Source organism: Pipistrellus hanaki (genome assembly GCF_964339955.1).
Source record: "Pipistrellus hanaki genome assembly, chromosome: 15".
Taxonomy (NCBI): Eukaryota; Metazoa; Chordata; class Mammalia; order Chiroptera; family Vespertilionidae; genus Pipistrellus; species Pipistrellus hanaki.
Window position 1 is genome coordinate 4,402,973 of NC_140517.1, and position 16,164 is coordinate 4,419,136.

Below are 16,164 nucleotides of genomic sequence, written 5' to 3' on the forward strand. Positions count from 1 at the left end.
ACCCCCTGCCCCCGCCGACGGGAAGCTGTGGGTGCCTTTGGGTGAGCCCGGAGCGTGGGGACAGCCAGCCTCAGTCCGGGCGCTCTCGGGAACGGCGTCTAACGGACACGGCTCTCCTTCTGATGACCCGGCAGGCCGGCCGCCTCTCCGCGCTGGACAAGAGAGCGAGCAGACACATCATCTGTGGGGAATGATGGCGCCATTGTCTGCAGAGCGCCAACATTGTCTGTAATTAAGCGCCAGAAATAGGCCAGCTCAGGATGGACAAAGGGAGAGGAAGGGAGGGTCAGGGAAACGGTGCCGCGGTGAGAGGCCTGAGCAAAGATAGCAGCTGAAGTCCAGGACACACATGAATGAGGTCATCCTGGGAAAGAGTGTGTCCGGATATAAAAAATTAAAAAAAAGGGGGGGGGGGCGGTGGGAAACAAGACAGAGAAAGGGAGGCCAAGGGAGCTGCTCAGGGTTTGGGGCCCCGCTCACATGCAGCCTCCTCCAGGCAGACCTCAGGGATGTCCACTGGAAGAATTACTCATGCAGCAAATATCTACAGAGGGTGCTGTACCGAGTATTGTTTTAGGTGTTAGGGATGCTCAGTGGTGAGTGAGAACAAGGCCCCTGTCTTTATGTAGATACCTGAAGGTTGACCCCAGAAAGAGTCAGTCTACCCCAAATTCCAGGAGAGAAGCATCCCAAGCACAAGGGTCCCAGGGTGGGCATGAGACCGCAGTTTAAAGAAGGCCAGAATGGTCCGGCCAATGTGGCTCAGTGGTTGAGCATCAACCTATGGACCAGGAGGTCATGGCTCTATTCCTGGTCAGGGCACATGCCTCGGTTGCGAGCTTGATCCCCAGTGTGGGGCTTGTAAGAGGCATTTAGTTAATGATTCTCTATCATCATTGATGTCTCTATCTCTCTCTCCTTCTCCTTCTATGAAATCAATAAAAATATATTTTTTTAAATAATAAAATCTATGTATATAAAATTCCAGCGACTAGAACAACTGGTGGCTATGGCACGTACTGCAGCAGCAAATTAGCCTGTTCTGGGCTCCAAATGGGCACACACCCCCCCCCCCCAACCAGCCTTGCCACAATCGGCCCCCAACACCCCAATCAGGGACATGGCCAGCCAGCCAACTGCCCACAGCCCCTCCCCCTGGCTGGCCCGGCCCAATGGGCCCCCTCAAATTCGCGTACCAGGCCTCTAGTAAAACATAAGGAAGGCCAGATGTTGGAGCTGAGGATGCTGGAGCTGAGGATGCTGGAGAAGGGGGTGAGACCAGAGAGGTGGGTGGGGCCTCGTCACGTGGGACTCATGAGCCCCAGGTGAACAGCTTGAACAGCTTCCGTTCCAGGGGCCACGGTTGGAGGGTTTTAAGCCTGAGGCGTAGGTAACCTTCCCTGGCACGGAGGCCCTTCATCCCAGACTTCTGTCCGCCCGCCTGGCACATACCCACCGCGGACACCCACCGCACCACCTCACCCACCGAACGGGTTAGGACTCTATGAATAGACAGACTCTGGATGCCAGCTTGCTCAGGGTGCCACCCAGGACCTCACTTATGCTCAGCAGGTTGGAGGAAAATGGCAAACCAAAGGAGAGCTGCTGCTGAAACCAAACTCACCAGGAGGGCTCAAACAGGACACAGCAGCAAAGTCTTAATGGTGTTTGTTTCCTCTCATCCCACAGCAGACGGAGCTGCATAAAAAATGGACTTCTTTCCAAAAACCAACAAGTCCAATACCCACCCAGCATAGAACACACAGGTGAAAGGGTGCACAGGAGTTGGCTGCATGAATGAGCAGGTGAAAAAATGGATTCCCTCCTTTGTGCCTTCGAGGGCTCCAAGGGTTGGGGCTCAGATGTCCTTCTTTGGGGCCAGAAGAAAGAGGACTAGCTTCTTCCCGGCCCCAGCAATTCCCCTGAGTTAGGCAGAGATCCTCGAGTAAGTTAAACCATAGAGCCTCCGAGCAGCAGGTATTGACCCAGCGGGGAACTCTGAGGCCCAGAGAGGGAAGGGACTTACCCAAGGTCATGCAGCCAAAGCAGGGCTATCGTTCCACTCAGAGCTCCTTCCATGTGCTCTGCTTCCTCCTGTAAAACACAGAGGCGCAGGGAGAAGGCTCAGAAACAAACCAGGGGAACGTTAACTAGCAAGGATGACCTGGACGGCAGGCACGACTGTCTCCCACTTTCCTCACTGACCCGCTCTGCAGGGCCGCCCACCCATCCCTTTGGGCAGGGAACTCTCGGCGCCTGGGTCTCCGGGGCATGGACTAGAAGCGGGGCTTGGGCTCTGGGTGGGAACACTCCTCAGGGTCCTCGTCTGGAGAGTGGGTGTCATTATATCTATCTCACAAGGTGGGTGTGTGAACACTCAATCTAATGTCTGGCATGTGGTAAGTCCTCAATAAATATTGTAGTAGCCATCATCAATATATATATATATATATATATATATATGTGTGTGTGTGTGTGTGTGTGTGTGTGTGTGTGTGTGTATTTTTTGCGGGTTTTTTTGCAGAGAGGAATAGAATTAGAAACATCAATTATAGAGAAACATCAATGAGAGAGAAACATCAATCAGCTACCTCCTGCAAGTCCCCTACCGGGGATGCGCCTGCAAACCAAGGTATATGCCCTTGACCAGAATCGAACCTGGGACCCTTCAGTCTGTAGGCCGACATTCTATCTACTGAGCCAAATGGTTAGGGCATCAACATTTATTTTAATGATAGAAAAATATACCCACAAAAATCACCCATTTTCCATACCACAATTAATATTCTGAAAATTACCTTCCCAGTCTTTCTTCCATGCAAATATAATAATATAATGCAAAGAATACAATATATAGGATAAAATACACACACACATATACACACATGTGTATGTATTACACATGATCTACACACTATTTCATAATTTATTCATTTCAACTATATTGTAAACATTTCCCAACCCACTGAATTCTTCCAAAATATGGTTTTCACGGTTTGTTTGCTTTTTAAAGCCTATCCCTATTATTGGAAATTTAGGCCTGTCAACTTTTTTTTTCTATTGCAAATGAGGCTTTAGTGATTATTCCTATACATAAATCTTTATACATATTTATGATAACGTCTTCTGGAGAATTCCTACAGGACAACTTGCCAGGTCAGGGGGCATGCATGCTTTTGAAGCTTCTGACGGAAATTGCCAAAATGCCCGCGAGCCCCCCCCCCCAAAGCTGGACCACTCCATACCCTCCTGAACAGGAAAGAGGGATATGCCCACCTCCCCACAGCCTGGGTATTATCACTTTAAATCCCTTTGCCTTTCCAAAAGGTCAAACATATTGCGTCTTGTTTTCAATCTCCTGATTGCTCTGAAGCAGATGAAGATGGAATTTCCATCTGTATTGACTCATCATTAACTGCCTGCTGAAGTCCTTTATCTATTTTTCTACTGGGGCGCTTGTCTTCGCCGAACACATTTCCGAGAGGACGTGTGGATCTTTGCAATGCTCATGCTTTGTCATTGTCATAATGGAGATATCGTCCCCTTATTTTTGCGTGTGGCCTTTCGGTGTCTTAATCAAAATGCCGGAAGCGCATGAGTTTGGCGGGAAGTCCATCCGGCTCTGACATTCGTGTCTGGTGACTACACAATCCCATTGCTATTCACGGCTGTCCCCCAAACTGGGCAGTAGGGTTCCAGCTTTCTAACCAATGAGCTATTTTTACTTCGTATCAAAGCATCTCCTACCTTCTCGTGCTGACATCTTTTAGGGACCATTGGGTTACCCCTTGGACTCTATCTCTTGTCCCATCATAGATACACACACACTCACCACCCAAAGGTTCCGGTGGGTCCCCCGATGGGGAAGATCGTCTTTGAACAAAGTGGGAGGAAGTGGGGGAGGGAGAGAGTGGCTGGTGGTGTGAGTGTTTATTTTTAAGCAACCTAATTTAAGTGTGAAAATCAGCTTTGCTCCTGAACAATGTGGCAACAACCCGGAAGCCGTGAACGATGGTGCTAAAACGGGGATGTGTGAGGAAACGCTTTTAACCAAAGCCCAGGGGAGACTCGGGCTGTTGGTGTGTCTACAAAGGACACTCCTGACCCACAGTCTGCGGGCCGACACTATCCACTGGGACCCTTCAGTCTGCAGGCCCACACTCTATCCACTGAGCCACACCAGTTTCGATGGGAGGTTAGATGTTACAAGAGTAGAGTTCCTATGGAGACGATGACCGTGACCGATTCAATGCATAAAGTCAAACAAAAATTGCCTGTGAGTGTCTGGCTTCCACAGACATTGGGGGGCTCCTTGAGACCCTGAACGGCAAGCTGGGGAGAGCAGGGCTGATATGTGGACACTGTCCCCACGGGTGTCAGGAGACCTCGGATGGGGGTCCCCACATAAGTCCTCTTCCCTTGGGGAGATTTTGCTGACAAGGGGACCCTTCCTTCTGATGCTGCTCTCGCTCCCTCTGCAACCACCCGTTCATCTCAAACATGAATCCCAGTCCTCCGCTCTCCCCTATCTGTACGGAAATGGCAGCGCTGTGATTTCTAGGCATTTGCGATGATTCCTGAAATGGGCTAAATTGCCATTGTGCTGTGCATTCACATTCTAAGGCGTGACTTCAAGGATCATTGAATATTTAAACACCTTTTTCCAGTCCGTGGCGTTTGTTTTCCCATTTGGATGCTTTTCAAGGATGTGCCTGTGTGTGTGCACATACCTGTATGTGTATGTGCGTGTGCGTCGTGCATCATGTGTGTCTGTGTACATGTGTGTGCACACATGCAAACACGTTTTGTTGCTCTTGGCCACGTCCAGTGAAAATGCATGGAAAAACAATTTCCAAAATCCCAATTAGCTGTTTATAGGTTCCTCGCTTAAAAGGAATCTACGTACAGTATTCTGCCACGTCAGCCAGGCCGGAAGGACAGGTGTTGTTGTGGATCTAATAGAACCGTGGGGAGAAAATCTGCCTTTTTACTAAACTCTCCTTAAAGCAGAAATCAGGCGTTTTCCCTCGTGGCAGCCTCTCCCACCTCTGGCTTTCCGCTGGCGATGTCTCCCCTCGCCCTCGTTTATAGATGCTTATTGGGCCTGGGATGCTTACGGTCCATGAGCCTCCGAAGATAAAACGTGCAGATGGTTTTTAAACGGGCCAGAATGGACACTCTCACATCCCGCTCCCTCGGGTGTCTTACTGTGGGTTTTTATTGGGGAGGTTATCAGTCTTTTTGGCCATGAAACCACAGCAATTGCCTGTCTTTTAAAGTCCTTACGACCCTCGCGTGAACACCCTGCGTGCGTGCACCTGGTCATTGGGACATTTCCACAAATCGTGTCCTCTCTGTATGGGAGACATATGATTGGTATTTATTGTCACATTTATACTTTTCTATGGCTTCTGTGTTTGAAACAGTGATCATCTGGTAGTTTAAAATGAACGGATTAATACGGGACTATACATTCCCAGGGAAAAAAATTAAGCATGAACTATAAGGTAAAGTCTCCTTTAATCCCAACTCCCCTCCCATCCTGCTTCCTTCTCAAGAGGTAGCTACTGTTTCTCTATTTGGTCTGCTTCCTTCCAGAACTTTCTCTTATCAATTTATACACACACACACACACACATAATCGTGCCTTTCTTTAAAAATCAAGGAAAGCTCAGCAGTGTGGCTCAGGGGTTGAGCATCCACCTAGGAACCAGGAGGTCACGGTTCCATTCCCGGTCAGGGCACAGGCCCGGGTTGCGGGCTCAGTCCCCAGTGTGAGGCGTGCAGGAGGCAGCCGATCCATGATTCTCTCTCATCGTGGATGTTTCTCTCTCCCACTTCATTCCTCTCTGAAGTCAATAAGAATGTATTTTAAAAAATCATCGTCATCAAGGGAAAAAAAGACAAACAGCAAATATGGTGGGAGAGCAGCCCGGAGTACTTACAAGCATCAGCCCCGGAGAGGGTTTAAAAGCCTGCCGGGCCCATCCCCTCGTGAAACTGGTGTGGCACTCCATGCCGGGGCCTCCCCCGGGGCCACGGCCCTCGGACGTGAGCCCCTTTGGGGACGTGGCTCTTCCGACGAGCAGGCAGAAGTGCCAGTCCTCGTCTCCCAGGCCCCAGCAGGAGTTTTCATAATCGAACATGGCGCTCGAGCCAACATTTTATTCAGGCACTAAATTTCAAAGTGGAGCCAAGAGACTTTAAAAAATTTATGATTCCACAAACGCGGAGAAATTCCCCCCGTGACCGCGCTCTCCACACTAAAAGCGTACAAGGGGCCCCGCGCGGCTTCGCTCTGCTTCCCCGGGCCCAGCTCAGGCTGTTCTGGGGCCACAAGTGAGCTGCCCAGGCTGGGGTCCCCCCCAGAGGCTGGGGGGTTGGGGAGCAGGCGAGCCTTTGGCCCACTCCCACCCCATCCCTGTCCCAGGCCCGAGGAGGCCTCCAGAAACCATTAGGCTGGGCCATCAGCCTCTCCTCTCCACCCAAGCCTCCTCGCCAGCACCGAGTGCCCCGTGATAGAGATAGTGTTTCGACTTGAAGGAGTAATTGCTGACACCGTTACTGCTTCCCCGGAGGGAATCAGTCCGGGCGAATTCTCTGCAAACCTAGGACAGCAGACAAGACAGCTCAGGACGGGAGCTTGCCTGGCTTTCAGTCTCCCTTGTGAGGTAGCTCCCTCTCCCTTTTAAGACTCGTGTTCAGAGCAGAGCGGCTCCTATAGCGAATGCTCGATAAATGCTGTGGATGGTGAGGCCAGGGTCAGCCACACGCTATCCTGGAGTTGCCAGGAGTGAGAGCACGCGTGTTTTCGCCACAGTGATAGACGCTGGACCAACCTCGAGCCCTCAACAAGCACTCATTGGAGGCGGAAGCTGAGATACGTGTGCAGCCCATTCCTTTTAGCTCTGTTCTTTCATTGCAGCCTCACCACCACATGGGGCGCCAGCAGGCAAATACGATGGCTCCCATTTCCGAGATGATAAAACTGAGATGGGAGAGGCCTCGCCTACCTTAGCCGAGAGTTGGGGTTAGAGTTAAATATCCCGCCTTCTCCACTACACTTTTGTTTTTTTAATTTTTATTGATTTTTTTACAGAGAGGAAGGGAGAGGGATAGAGAGTTAGAAACATCGATGAGAGAGAAACATGCATCAGCTGCCTCCTGCACACCCCCTACTGGAGATGTGCCCGCAACCAAGGTACATGCCCTTGACCGGAATCAAACCTGGGACCCTTTAGTCTGCAGGCCGACACTCTATCCACTGAGCCAAACCGGATAGGGCTGCCGCTATACTTTTACACAGAAATCTGAAGCCCGTACCTTTGGTCCCCAACACACAAACTACAGCCGAGGTGTGCTTGTTTTTGTCATCAAAAGCCTCCATTTTTAGAACTTATCATATACCCAGCCCAGCGAGAAGGCTGCCCACGTAGCACCCCATTAATCCTCAAAGCAGTCCTGTGACAGACATCACTGTGCACATGCTAGACATCAGGAAACTAGGGGTCAGATAATAGGGTCACCCAAGGACAGAACCAAGTCCCTATTCGAGTGGAGGCCTATGCGATGACAGAGCCCACACTCTCCCGGGAGAGGCCCCGTTCTTGCCTTCCGGAAGTCAGTGATGCCCCCTGGGGAAGATGACCCCGCTGGAAATGGCAGTGCCCGGGATTCAGACCCAAGGCTGACCGATTTGGGGGCCTACGCTTTCATTCCCATGTTATCCTGCCAAGGACTCCCCAAATACCTGAACCGAAACACTCAATGATATGGAAATACTAGCACCGTGCTAGGGAAGAAACCTCCGCAGAATGACCGCCCTGGCCCAGGCGCCATGGGGGCCACAGAGAGAGGGAGCAGGGGCTCGTTCACCAACAGAGGCCACCGCCACCTGCCCCGGGCCACACTCCGTCCCAGACACCCTGGTGACACGGGCCACGACTTAGCAACGAGTTTGCCAAGGCAACTGGGGAGAAGAGCCATACCTGGACAGGAAGAGAAAGGTACCAATGGAAGATCAAAGAAAGAGGTGGTTGGCTTCCTGTTCCAGGAGATGGACTCCTGGTCTCAGCCCTCAAAATGCTCAAGACCTGCTGAAACTGGTTTGGCTCTGAAAGGTCCCAGGTTCAGTTCCGGTCAAGGGCATGTACCTTGGTTGCAGGCACATCCCCAGTGGGGGGTGTGCAGGAGGCAGCTGATCGATGTTTCTCTCTCATCGATGTTTCTAACTCTCTATCCCTCTCCCTTCCTCTCTGTAAAAACTCAATAAGATATATTTTTTTTAAAAAATGCTCAAGACCCATTTTAAGGAGACTTGATGCACCCATCGCCATTTCCACGTCAACACCATGCGGGACAGATGACCGCAGGAAGGCAGCAGTGAATGGTCACGTGCGGAATGTGAACAGGACAGGATTCTGGAAGATTCCATGCAGGCTATAGGGTCCAGGCTGATACTTCTGTAGCTTAGATCCGTGTTCAGCTCCTCTTCTCCCGAGTGTAAACTAGGAAACACACTCACACACACACACACACACACACACACACACACACAGAGAATAAAAGAGGAGAGATGTTGTCCTCTCTCCCCCACTGTCCTTCCTCCTCTATTCCCAATTTCGCACATTGTCACTCAGCTCTCTCTCTCTCTCTCAGGTTGTCTGTCCCAGAGGTCCCCACGTCTGATGGGGGGGAACCCAGGCCTGCAGGGAGAAATTGGGGAGGCATGTTCCCTTCACCTGGCTCGCCCCTTCCCCAAATCACTTCTGACCCCACTGCCGGGAGGCAATATTGAAAATAGCCAAAAATCACCCGGCTCCACACACGAACCCAGAAGTCACGGCTCCCGGACACGTCTTTAAAATTGCCTGGCTGCATGCAAGTCCCTTTGGTGCTCGGAGGACTTTAGCAAAATTGATTTTCTGAGCCGAGCCTTTTAGCGGCTACGGTATGAGCTTGAAATATGAACACTCCGTTAATGAAAGGGGTTCCTTTTCGCCCTGTTGCTAATTGTGAAGGGGAAGCGTGGGTCTGGAGTTCTCCACGGCTGACATTCTCGTTGTTAAGTAGCGTTCTCAATAAAGCTTCGCAGATTTTAAGCGAACTGGCACAGAGGTGGAGCCGGTGGCGGCTGTATTTCAGGGGGAGGCCTCCACCATCAGCCCTATAGGAACTTCTACATGACGTTTGTTCGCCACATCACAAAAGGTGACGTTTTTGTTCTGCTGGTGGGAAGGGATCCTCGGGGTTTGGTGGGAAGGCTTCTTTGAAAAATCCTATATGATAAAAGGGCAATATGCAAATCAATCAGATGATGGAAAGACAGGTCACTATGACGCACACCGACCACCAGGGGGCGGACGCTCAGTGCAGGAGCTGCCCCCTGGTGGTCAGCACACTCCCACGCCAGGGCGAGGGGGAGAGTGCTGCTCAGCCAGAAGCCCTGAGCCATGCTCCCCATCAGTGGGACATCCTCTGGGGGCTCCCGGGTTGAGAGGGCACAGACCCGGCTGAGGGACCCCCCCTCCCTCAGTGCACGAATTTCATGCACCAGTTCCTCTAATGAGTAAATAACACAAAAGAGGAGAACATTTGTTGCCTTTATTTATTTTTATTTTTTAAAATATATTTTAATTGATTTCAGAGAGGGTGAGGGAAAGAGATATAGAAACATCAATGATGAGAATCATTGATTGGCTGCCTCCTGCACAACCTCCACTGGGGATCGAGCCTGCAACCTAGGCATGTGCCCTTGGCTGGAATCAAACCCAGGACCCTTCAGTGCACAGGCCAATGCTCTACTCACTGAGCAACACTGGCTAGGGTTAGGGTTAGGGTTAGGCTCCAAGGACGGGACGCAGAGGCCCCGTGGCACAAAGACGAACAGACCAGCACGGGAGAGCATTCTTCTCTAGCCGCCGTTTGCCGCTCTGTTGGCAAATGAGTTTGCTGATCCCTGGCCTAAATGGTTTTGATGTCGTTAAGTTTAGGAATTAAGAATATGACCCATAGTCTCAACTTTTAAAAAATGTAAATAGCAACATCCCCACCTCCCTCTTTGGTTGTTTTTCCAGATTAAAAACCCACTCAGAAAACCTTTCTACAATAAGGAACCACACTAGAGGGTCACTCCTCTTCTCATAAGAAAGGGATCCGCAATCGGCCGGCAGCCCCAGCAGGAACTCCCGAAGTAACTCCCCCGTTTAAGGAAACATTGACCTACTGATCTAACCCCCAGCTTTTCAAGTGGGGACACTGGGCCCGAGGGCAGGTAAAGGAGTTTCTAGGAGTGGACAGTCCCTCCACTGCCTGAGCCTTAGTGCTCTGCCCGGAGGCAGCTGAGGGGACCTCAGAGCTGGCCGGAGGCTATGAGAGACCCTGGATCCCCAGCTGGTCAAGATGCTGGATTGATATAAGATCAGTGAAGCCAGCTGGTGTGGCTCAGGGGTTAAGCAACTACCTAGCAGCCAGGTCAGGGTTCGATTCCTGATCAGGGCACAGGCCCGGGTTGCACGCTTGATCCCCAGTGTGGGGCATGCAGGAGGCAGCTGATCAAAGAATCTCTCTCATCATTGATGTGTCTATCTCTCTCTCCATCTCCCTTCCTCCCTGAAATCAATATATAATATATATATATATATATATATATATATATATATATATAATCAGCAAATAAGATATTTCTGGATATACACAGAGCTTTGGAGTAAGACAAGGTTTCTCTCTTTTAAAGAAAACACACACACACACACACACACACACACACACACACCACTGGAGTTCAACTAGGTAATTAACTCACAAATGGGCCCAAAGTGGCAGCGATTACTAAACAATGACTAATGGTGAAGAATACACCCGAAGGTAAGTGGTGATGGGGAAGATGAAACGGTTTTAGTCAGGAATCCCATTACGATTCTACTTCAACATAAATAAGCTGACACCAGAAGCAAACGATTAACCCCAAAGCCGCTAGCTGTTCATTAGCTCAGGAATAACTTTGCATTTCATTATTATTCATGTTGGCTACATTTCCATTAAAACCAATTTTCAAAACCGGCCTTGGGACGGGCTGGAAATGAAAAGGAGGGCCGGGAGGCAGGGAGGGGACCTCGCAGAGTCCAAGGTGGCGGGAGCATCCAGGGACAGGCGAGCTCAGGGAGGCAGAGTGCCACTTTAATTACAGATAATGTCTCAATTCCCTTCCAGAAAGTTCCTGGGAGATGCCCCCGGCCGGTGCTTCTGGCTGGTGCACCGATGGGCCATTTGTGGCCAGGATTTCTGGTTGAAGGAAGGAATGGCCGGCTGGCCAGCCGTTTCCCAGGTCAGCTTCCCACCCCACTGCTCTCCGCTGAGCGGGCCCCAGAGGGGACAGGCAAATGGCTGTCCCTCAGCCTGGACTGGGCGGGGAAGTCCTGCTTCGTTCTTTGGGCCATTACCGGGCTGAAGGCCTTTTCTCTAACCTATAAAGGTGACCAAAATGCCAAACCACTAGGTAAGCTCCACTCGCTTTGACCAAGTCCTGTGCTGAGTACATTCACGAAGGCACCCGCTTCTCTTTCCTAACCTCTCTGAAGAGGGCGTCTATTATATTTTTAATCTATTTTATTGATTTTTTTTTTTTTTTTTTTTTTTTTACGGAGAGGAAGAGAGAGGAATAGAGAGTCAGAAACATCAATGAGAGAGTCATCGATCAGCTGCCTCCTGCAAACCCCCTACTGGGGATGTGCCCACAACCAAGGTACATGCTCTTGACCGGAATCAAACCTTGGACCCTCCAGTCCGCAGGCCGACGCTCTATCCACTGAGCTATTATTAACCACCTGTTCCAGGTGAGAAAGCCGAGACGCAGGGTGCTAAGATGGCCCAGAGCTGGGATTCAAATCGCCATCCTCTGGCCCTTGGCCTGTGTCCATGACCGCTAAGCACACTGCCACTTGATGAAAGAGCAAAGCAACTGCGTGCCTTTTAAGTCTGTATGTCAACAGAGCTCCAGGCGCCTGGTGGAGAGTAAGAGGCAATGCAGCAAAGGTGAGTGGGGGACCTCTGGGGGGAGTGGGGGTTGATTGCCAGGCCCAGCCGTTTGAACTTGTTGCTTTGGGGGTTCCCAGAGTACAGTCCCCAGCTCACTTCGGGGAGGGAGGGTCGGTGAACAGAATTTAAAACACTACTCAATAGTTGCATGTCCCCAAAATATTATACACGCACATGGAGTAATGATAAAGGTCGGGTTTATGAAAATGTATTTCATTTTCAAAATTGAACTACCAGCTGTTAAAGTATGTATGCTTTTGAAGGGACGCCCTGTATTTTTACGTTTATTAGAGATGCGTTTAACTTGCCTATGCAATCTGGTTAAAAAAAAAAACAACAATCCTTATTTAAGAAAAGAGGAAGCTTTATGTAATCCTTTGCCTATGCTCTTGTTATGTCTCAGACATTATTCTAAGCGCTTTGGATTTTAACTTTTTTTAAAAAAAAATTTTAAATATATTTTACTGATTTTTTACAGAGAGGAAGGGAGAAGGATAGAGAGTTAGAAGCATCGATGAGAGAGAAACACCCATCAGCTGCCTCCTGCATGCCCCCTACGGGGGAGGTGCCCGCAACCAAGGTACATGCCCTTGACCGGAATCGAACCCGGGACCCTCCAGTCCTCAGACCAACGCTCTATCCACTAAGCCAAACCGGTTTCGGTGTGAAACCTTTTTAACTATTGTACCAGCCATTTATGGCAGGCTGTGCTGTTTTAGGCCAGGATCTTCCCTGACAAAAGCCAGTCCTCAACCTTCCCTGAGCCTCTTGTCTTTTGCAGCTAAAATCACCTACCTTTGGGTCCTCAGGGTGGCTTCCCCTTTTCTGAACTCCTCGGGGCACAACCGAGACACCGGTGCAGAGATTATAAATCCTCTTGTTGTTATTTTTACCCCCTTCACTGTCGACGTTTAACTATCCTGTAAGAGGCATCCTTTTACTCTTCCTCCAATCCCAGAGGTTTCCGGGCTCTGCTTTCTCCCGCCTCCCTAATCTATCACCGATGGATTTCACCTAACCCACTTAGCTCTCCTCCTCTGATTGTCATGTATAAAACCAGGTGTGAGACGGCGGCTGTTCTCCGGAGCATTCTCTCAGTGCCCTGGCGTTCTGCTTCTGGGCAAGGGGCCACCGTTTGGCTCAAATGAACTCACAAAAAATTCATTGCAGGTTTGAATGTTTCTTACCTTGACCCTTCCCTCGCTGATGGGGAAAGTGAGGCAAAGAGAGGTCAGCTTCTTCTAGCTCTCACAGCCAGCGGACGGACGGCAGAGTCGGGATTCGAACCCAGGGGATTATCCCCAGCCTCTCTGCTCCTAACAGTTATGCTGAGGGACTTAATTCAGCAGGATGGGCTAGAAGTCAGGAAGGTGACCTAAGTCAGCATCTGCCCCAGGTTGTTAGGGTCGCCGAAGGAGGACCTCAAGTCACCACAAGGGATGGTCTGAAATTAAACTTGAACTAAAAGCAATGATGGTGGGCAGTTACATCCTAGGCCGGTATCTTCACTGACAAGGTTAACCTTTACTTTAACTGAGCCCCTCTGTCTTTTTGCATCTGGGATAACATAGCCTTGAAATGTCTGGGTAACTGGTAACTTCACCTTTTCTGGACCCCTTGGGGCACAACCTAATGTGCCAGCGCTGGGACAGATACCACAAATTCCTTCATTATCATGTTCATTGTTCCTGCACCAGCCTGAGTATGTGTCCATCCCTTCACTTTTCATCCAATCCCAGGGGTTTCCCTGCTTTGCTTTCTCACCTCTCCAGTCTATCACCAAGAGATTTCATGTAACCCACCTACGTCCCTTCCTTTGATGGCAGTGTATAAGTACAAATGTAACCCGCCATTCTTTGGAGCGTGATCTCAGTTCCTTGAGGTTCTGCTTCCCGGCACAGGTCGACAGTGTGGCTCAAATAAACTCACAAACATTCCTTACAGGTTTCAGTGGGTTTGTGTGTGTTTTTTTACGTTAACACAAGTTACCACTCAAACCTGTGTTGGGTTTGAACCAAGCAGCCACCCACACCCCCCAGACCTGACACAGCCTTCCCTCCCATCGATCCGCTTTCCCTTCTGGCCTGGACAAGCCCTCCGTCTTTACATAACGGCAGGAGCGACGCTTTGCCAGAGAGCCGGAGGCATCCAGAAAGGCGTCCAGAACCTGCCATGGCGGCCGCGGAGAGAAGGCCGCCGCCACTCTCCCAGTGACACCCGCACAAAAGCCCCCGTGGACACAGATGAGAAAAGTTGAGCCCTTCGCCTGGTGTGATTCAACTTCCTTTATTGACCGGGGCTCGCTCTCTCCCCGAGGCCCGGATTCCTTTGCAATTGTCAGCGGTTCCGAGACCCCTGGCATTCGGCGTGATTTGTAATGTAAATGACATAATTGTCCTCTCCCATATTTTAACATCAAATGGGATGATTGACTACAGAGTCGGGGCTGTCTACAGGTGGGGGTCAATTACCATCTGAATAATCGCAGAGCCGCCACAAGAATAGCCCGGCCACCGAGCGTGACATATTTTTATCTCTATGCATTTCAATGAAGTCGGGGCCGGTACATAAAAGGTTATCACCTAGGAAACATATTTTCCTAAGCACAAGTTAAACATGCAAGTGAGATCAGCGAAGATATTCAATTTAGCCAGTCAACCCTAACCTATTAATATTTTAACAAAATCCAGGGAGGATAATTTTTTCCCTTTGATCCCATTTCATGGGAGCGGGGCCGGGGAAAGGGGGAGGAAAAATTAAAAACAAAATAGTCAAGCATACCAAATGAGGTTCGGTATTAAGTGGGCTAGTTAAGGTTTCTGGCATTTCCCAGCCCCGGGGGGAACGTGGAGATGGATTTAACAATCAAGAGCTGTGTTCTCTTGGCCACAAAGTTCGGGAAACATAAAATAATCTATACTTCCCGCGCTGACAGATTGCGCCTGACACACAGCTCCATCTCCCCGGGACCCCGGAGATGGATCGGCATGAATCACGCGTTACGGGGAGCGGAGGAAAAAGTAAATCAGGCCGCGCCGGGAAGAAGGATGGAAGGCCTTCGGGCCGAGGTTCTAATCAATAACTCGCGGGAGGATCACCAGAAGCCACTGTTCTAATCTCCCGATCTGAAGAGGAAGGCAGGCACCGCACAGAGCGACCCGGAGCCTCCGAAGAGCCAAAACTGGCTGGACAGCTCAGTGACCTGTGTGATGGATGAGCACACACATGATTTGTGTGCCGTGGGGTGGACGCCAGCCGTCCTTCACGCCGCCCGTTTCCGGAGCCTCGGCTACAGCCCGAGTCCTGAGTCATGGACTCCGTCCGCTTGCTCGGTTCTCCTTGGGTAGTAGGTGTCTACTGGTTTTTTCTTTTCGTTTTTTCCCCTCATTTCTTCCTTCCTTTTTTCCTTTCTTCCTTTCTTCCTTCCCCCTCCCTCCCTCCCTCCCTCTCTCCCTCCTTCCTTCCTTCCTTCCTTCCTTCCTTCCTCCCTCCCTCCTCTTCTTCCTTCCTTCCTTCCCTCCTTCCTTCTTCCTTCCTTTCTTCCATCCTTCCTTCTTCCTTCCTTCCTTCCTCCCTCCTTCCTTCTTCCTTCCTTCCTTCCTTCCTTCCTTCCTTCCTTCCTTCCTTCCTCCTTCCTTCCTTCCTTCCTTCCTTCCTTCCTTCCTCCTTCCTTCCTTCCTTTTCTTCTTCTTCTTCTTCTTCTTCTTCTTCTTCTTCTTCTTCTTCTTCTTCTTCCTCTTCCTCTTCTTCTTCTTCTTTCCTCCTTTCTTTCTTTCTTTCTTTCTTTCTTTCTTTTTCTTTCTTCTTTCTTTCTTTCTTTTTCTTTTTCTTTCTTCTTCTTCTTCTTCTTCTTCTTCTTCTTCTTCTTCTTCTTCTTCTTCTTCTTCTTCTTCTTCTTTTCTTCTTCTTCTTCTCTTTTCAAGGCCACCAAATATTTTGGTTGCCTCCCCCCCAAAAAAAGTAGGGAAGAGCGATGCTCGTGTGTCCCGGTGTTCATCCATGCTTCTTCTACCGACACCTCCATTTTCGTGGGGACCCTCCCTTCTCCCACCCTCAGTCCCTGTGTTTTTGGGTGGTGTTGGCTTCATAAACATGTCTGAGAGAGAGAGAGAGAGAGAGAGAGAGAGA